This window comes from Hylobates moloch, unplaced genomic scaffold (genome assembly GCF_009828535.3).
Source record: "Hylobates moloch isolate HMO894 unplaced genomic scaffold, HMol_V3 SCAFFOLD_12, whole genome shotgun sequence".
In the NCBI taxonomy this organism is placed as follows: domain Eukaryota; kingdom Metazoa; phylum Chordata; class Mammalia; order Primates; family Hylobatidae; genus Hylobates; species Hylobates moloch.
The window spans coordinates 34,887,563-34,893,912 of NW_026652287.1; positions in this window are offsets into that span (position 1 = coordinate 34,887,563).

Genomic DNA, 6,350 nt, shown 5'->3' on the forward strand with positions numbered 1-6,350 from the left:
GACGTGGCCCCCGAGAGCGTGGAGAACGTGGGGCTCAGCATCGCCGTGGTGGACTACGACTGGTGAGGGGCGCGGCCCGGGCGGGGGTCAGGCAGGAGGGCTGGGGTGGGGACAGGCCCTCCCACCACCCTCCACGGTCCTCACTGACCCCAACCCCCAGCATCGGGCACAACGAGGTGATCGGCGTGTGCCGCGTGGGCCCCGACGCTGCCGACCCGCACGGCCGCGAGCACTGGGCAGAGATGCTGGCCAACCCCCGCAAGCCCGTGGAGCACTGGCATCAGCTAGTGGAGGTGAGTAGGGGTCCCACACCGACCCCTGACAAGCACCTGTGCACCCTCGGTCCCTTCATCCATGCAACGAACGCCCTGCATGTTTATGAGCCGCAGAGCCAGGTGTCCTAGGTTTCAATCCCTGCTGTGCCAAATTTAGCTGTGCGGCTTAGAGCCAGTTACCCAAGGGCTCTGTGCCTCAGTTTACCCACTAGGAAATGGGACTGTTGATAGCATCTTCTGTTAGGATAGAGGTGAGATGTGCTGAGTTAAACGTTCTGTAAGTGGTCGCTGCTGTTGTTACCCATGAGGCTAAGTTGAAAATAGAGGGGGCCGGGCGCGGTGGCTCACGCCTGTAATCCCAGCACTTTGGGAAGCCGAGGCAGGCGGATCACCTGAGGTCAGGAGTTCGAGACCAGCCTGACCAACATGGAGAAACCCTGTCTCTACTAAAAATGCAAAATTAGCTGGGCGTGGTGGCACATGCCTGTAATCCCAGCTACTTGGGAGGCTGAGGCAGGAGAATTGCTTGAACCTGGGAGGCAGAGGTTGCGGTGAGCCAAGATGGCGCCATTGCACTCCAGCTGGGGTGACAGAGCAAGACTCTGTCTCAAAAAAAAAAACAAAAAAAAAGTCATTTAAGATCATCACTTGATCAGGAGAAGTAATCGAACATGGCCATTCTCTCAATAGAAAACAAGAGGAGCAAAGAAGTAGATTTAGAAAGTGTTATTGATAGATTTGTCTCCATTAAAAGCCAAGAAAGTCAAATTATTCAAATTCTGTCTAGGGTATATATGAAAAATTTTAATGTAAAATAATGTTGTGAATTTCAACACACTTACTTCATTTTTCAGTATTTTTCAACTAGTTTAGCACTCTGGGAAAAATAAATTTAGAAAAAATATATAAAAACTTGGGCAGGGCACAGTGGCTCATGCCTGTAATCCCAGCACAGGCCTTGGGAGGCCAAGGCAGGTGGATCACTTGAGCCTGGGAGTTTAAGACTAGCCTGGGCAACATGGGGAGGGCCTGTCTCTACAAAAATAATTTAGGAATTAGCTAGGCATGGTGGTGTGTGCTTGTAGTCCCAGCTACTCAGGAGGCTGAGGCAGGAGGATCCCTTGAGCCCAGGAGTTTGTTACTGCAGTGAGCTATGATCTCACCACCACACTCCAGCCTGGGCAATGGAGCAAGAACCCCTCTCTTTAAAAAAAAAAAAAAAAAAAAAAAAGCAAGTATATGGGGGCACATACATTTCCTTTGAAATAGCAGTCTGATGTGGCATGAGACTGGCCTTTTTTAAAAATTTGATATTTTGTTCATCATTGATTTTTTTGCATTAATTTTGATTTTTTAAAAATATTGCATTATTATTATTATTGTTATTATTGAGACAGAGTCGCACTCTGTCACTCAGGCTGGAGTGCAGTGTTGCAGTCTTGGCTCACTGCAGCCTCCCCTTCCCTGAGTTCAAGTGATTCTCCTGCTTCAGCCTCCCAAGTAGCTGGGACTACAGGCGTGTGCCACCTCGCCCTGCTAATTTTTTTTTTTTTTTTTTGTAGAGACAGGGTTTCGCCATGTTGGCCAGGCTGGTCTCAAACTTCCGACCTCAAGTGATCCACCCACCTTGGGCTCCCAAAGTGCTGGGATTACAGGCGTGAACCACCGCACCTGGCCAATATTGCATTAAATATTCTTTGTCTTGATTGCTGCATTTGGGGCACACATTTACATTTAGTACTGGGTGAAACTTTCACCACATCACCAGATTTAGTCTGGCCCTGCTGTGGGCTTTTTTCCAGTGATCATGAGGGACCCAGCAGCTGGGCACAGAACTCGGATTTGGGATTGGAAAAGACAGGGACTCCACTAAGGTGGATAGGATGGAGGCTCCTCCCTCCTTCTGTCATTCACTCATTCATCCATTCATTAATTCATCCCACAGACCTTCCCCGGAGTTTCTGGTGAGCCACTGCCCACGTTGGGCAATGCTGGCAGCACAGAATCTAGGCCGAGTCCTGACACTGCCCATGAATTTCAGCCCCTCGTGCTCCCTGTGGCCCCAGAAGATCCTTCTACACCCAGAGCTTCCCCTCCCCTTCCTTGCTCACAGCCCTCCCGTGGCTCCCCAGTGGCCCCAGGACAGAGTCTCAGCCCCTCTGATGCCATGCAGGACCTGCCCCACTCATCCCTACAGCCTCATCTCTTCTCGCATTTGCAGAGACTCCGCTTTTTTGTGCCTCCATTTCCCCATCTGTAGAGTGGAATTGTAATACCATCTGTCCATCACTTCAGGGCCAAGTGAGAAAGCGCATCCTAAATAATGAAACAGGATTGACATCTTCTCCTGTTCATGATTAGAATCTGTTTCAACTCTCTGTCCCTCACTCCTGAACGTTCTGGACTTTCTCCTTTAGGAAAAGACTTTGACCAGCTTCACAAAAGGCAGCAAAGGACTATCAGAGAAAGAGAACTCCGAGTGAGGGGTAAGGAGCCTGGCCACAGGGAAGGGGCTGGGGGTGGAGATGCTTGGGTCTGAGGGAGGAGGGACTGGGGGCCTGGACTCCTGGGTCTGAGGGAGGAGGGGCTGGGCCTGGACTCCTGGGTCTGAGGGAGGAGGGGCTGGGGGCCTGGACTCTTGGGTCTGAGGGAGGAGGGGCTGGGCCTGGACTCCTGGGTCTGAGGGAGGAGGAGCTGGGGGCCTGGACTCCTGGGTCTGAGGGAAGAGGGGCTGGGCCTGGGACTCCTGGGTCTCTGGGTGGTGATGGAGCTACAGGAGGTCATGACACAGTTCTCTGCCATTGCTGACCCCTCCTTTCCTGCTCCATCGTGCAGGTCTGGCCTAGGCCTGGGATCGGACCAGGCTCCCTCAGGACCCCATCCTTTCCTGCCCGGACCGTGAATTCATCTCCTTGAAGCCATAACGTCCGAGCTGCTGGTGCAGGGCAGCCCTGGCCCTAGGCTTCCTACCCCTGGAAGCAAGAGGATGAGAGGAGGCCGGCCCAGCTCCTTCTTTCAGGGTGGGGGGCATTCAGCCTCCACTGTGTCTGTCTTTTCTTGCCTGGGGCTCCCCCTCGAGGCGAGGGGCCATGCATGTCTGGGGGACCCCTGCCCCCCAAAACCCTCTGTCTGTCTCTGTCTCTTTGCTGTTTGTCCAAGACTCGGTGTCCCGACCCTTGTTCTCGCCGTGAACGTCAATGGGCCAATCCTCTCTGTCCTTTCAGACACACACACACCTGTGTCCACCCCTTCTGTTCGCCACACCCCGCGTCAGGCCGGTCCCCCCACTGCTGCTGCTATCAACGCCAGAATAAACACACTCCGTGGGTCTCACTCCACCTGGGCCTCCTGTCCTCTCTGAGACTGGGAAACTGGATTGGAACATGCTGGCTCTGCAAGCAGACAAATTTGTGTTTCTTTCAATGACTGGGCAACTTAATGATCTCTCTGAGCCTCAGTTTACAAAAATGGTGTTAGTCAGGATCATCGTGAGTACAGAACACAAAATTCAACCAAAGCCATAAACAGGATTGAAAGACCTCTGTCTGTGGAAAGGCTATGAACACAGAGGGACTTCAGGCATGGTTAGATCCAGGTGTTCAAGGGACTCTTTCACTTTCACTGTCACTTCTGCTTTCCTCTTTTTCTTTTTTTTTTTTTGGATGCAGTTTCGCTCTTGTTGCCCAGGCTGGAATGCAGTGGTGTGATCTCGGCTCACTGCAACCTCCTGGTTTCAAGCAATTGTCTTGCCTCAGCCTCCTGAGTAGCTGGGATTACAGCCGCTTGCCACCACGCCTGGCTAATTTTTTGTATTTTTAGTAGAGACGGGGTTTCACCATGTTGGCCAGGCTGGTCTCGAACTCCTGACCTCCTGTGATCTGCCCGCCTTGGCCTCCCAAAGCGCTGGGATTACAGGCATGAGCCACCGCGCCTGGCTATTGACTTCTCTCTCAGGTAGGTGTTTGCAGTGGCAGTAAGATGGCCACTTGGAGCTCCAGGTGTATAATGCTGTATCTGTTATGATACCTTTGGCTGAAAAAACAAACAAACAAACAAACAAAAACCTTCCCAACTGAAAGAGAAAGGTTTTTTGCATGTTTGCATATCAGATTTTTCAAAGACAGTCCCAGGGTTGGTTCAGCTACTCAACAACATTAGGCTCTGGTTGGCATCTCTGAGATTGGTGTTCGTTCCCCTCCTGAGTGCAAACTGTCTATAGCAGCATCATGTTCTCACACACTGGCATCTAAATCAGGCAGTGTAGACCGGGGCCTCCCCTTCTGTGTTCCCTTTTTCCTCCCCAGAATAATTCTCCTTATTTCTCTCTTGCCAGAACCCAGCTGTGTGGCTACCCCAAGTTGCAAACCGGTCTGGGTAGTGAACATCTGTCATTTCCAGTCCCCATGGTGGGGTGTGGGCTTTGCCTAGAGGAAGCACGGGGAGGGGAACTATTGTTGGGTAGGAAATTAACAGGATCTGCTGCCATTGCAAGAAATTAACAGGACTTGTTGTAATTGCCTTCAGAGCAGATAACTTCAGAGGAAACAATGTGAGAATCAGCTGGCTCTCAGCTGCTGTGTCATTCAGGAACAGGATTCTGATTGGTCCAGCTCAGACCTCGGAGACACCCCGGGCCAATCATTGGGTCCAGTTTGGAGCCGACTCTTGGGCCCGCCTCCTGCCTTTGCTGACTCCTCCTCCTCCTCCCCTGCCCATCTTGCCTGGGATTGGTCCAAAGCCGCTCAGGACCTCATCCCTTTTTGCTGGAGGGATGAATTCATCTCCTGGAAGCCAGTGTGTAGGGGTCCCTTGACTGACAGTTCCAAATGAATCACACGGCAATGGGCAAGGGACAGTCCCTCAAAGTAGTAGGTGTCTACTACATTCTACCCTCCGCTACTTCACACTAATTCACATCTACATTCCGGGACACAACATTTCAAAAACTGCCACTGCAAAAATTAGTCTAATCACTGTGTCAGTTTGCTAGGGCTGATGTAACAAGTTACAATAACCTAGCTGAAAACAACAGAAATTTATTCTCTCACAGCTCCGGAGGCCAGAAGTCTGAAGTCAATGTGGTAGTAACCACCAGGCACAGTGGCTCATGCCTGTAAATCCCAGCGCTTTGGGAGGCTGAGGCAGGAGGATCGCTCAAGCCCAGGAGTTTGAGACCAGGTAACATAGTGAGATTCTCTTAAAAAAAAAAAAAAAAAAAAAAAAATTGGCCGGGCATGGTGATGTTCACTTGTAGTTCCAGCTACTTTGGAGGTCGAGGTGGGAGTATTGCTTGAGCTCAGGAGTTCGAGACCAGCCTGGGTAGCATAGCAAGACCCTGTCTCTACAAATAATAGTAATAGTAATAATAATTTAAAAATTATCCAGGCATGATGGTGCTCACCTGTAGTCCCAGCTACTCTGGCGGCTGAGGCAGGAGGATCACTTGAGCCCAGGAGTTTGAGGCTGCAGTGAGCTGTGATGGCATCGCTGCCCTGCATCTCAAAAACATGATGCCATGTGATACAAGTCAGATACAAGGGTATATACTGTAGGATTCCAGTTTTGTGAAATTGTAGAAAGAAAACACTAATATGGGCCGGGCATGATGGCTCACGCCTGTAATCCTAGTACTTTGGGAGGCCGAGGCGGGCGGATTACTTGAGATCAGGAGTTCAAAACCAGCCTGGCACCTGTAATCCCAGTTACTTGGGAGGCTGAGGTAGGAGAATCGGGAGGCAGAGGTTGCAGTGAGCTGATCACACCACTGCACTCTGGCCTGGGCAACAGAGTGAGACTCCAACTCAAAAAAAAAAAAAAGAAAGGAAAGAAAGAAAGAAAGAAAAGAAAGAAAGGAAGAAAGACAGAAAGAAAAAGAAAGAAGGAAAAGAGAGAGAGAGAAAGAAAAAGAGAGAGAGAGAAAGAGAAAGAAAGAAAGAAAGAAAGAAGAAAGAAAGAAGAAAGAAAGAAAGAAAGAAAGAAAGAAAGAAAGAAAGAAAGAAAGAAAGAAAGAAAGAAAGAAAGAAAGAAAGAGGCCAGGCACGGTGGCTCACCCTGTAATCCCAGCACTTTGGGAGG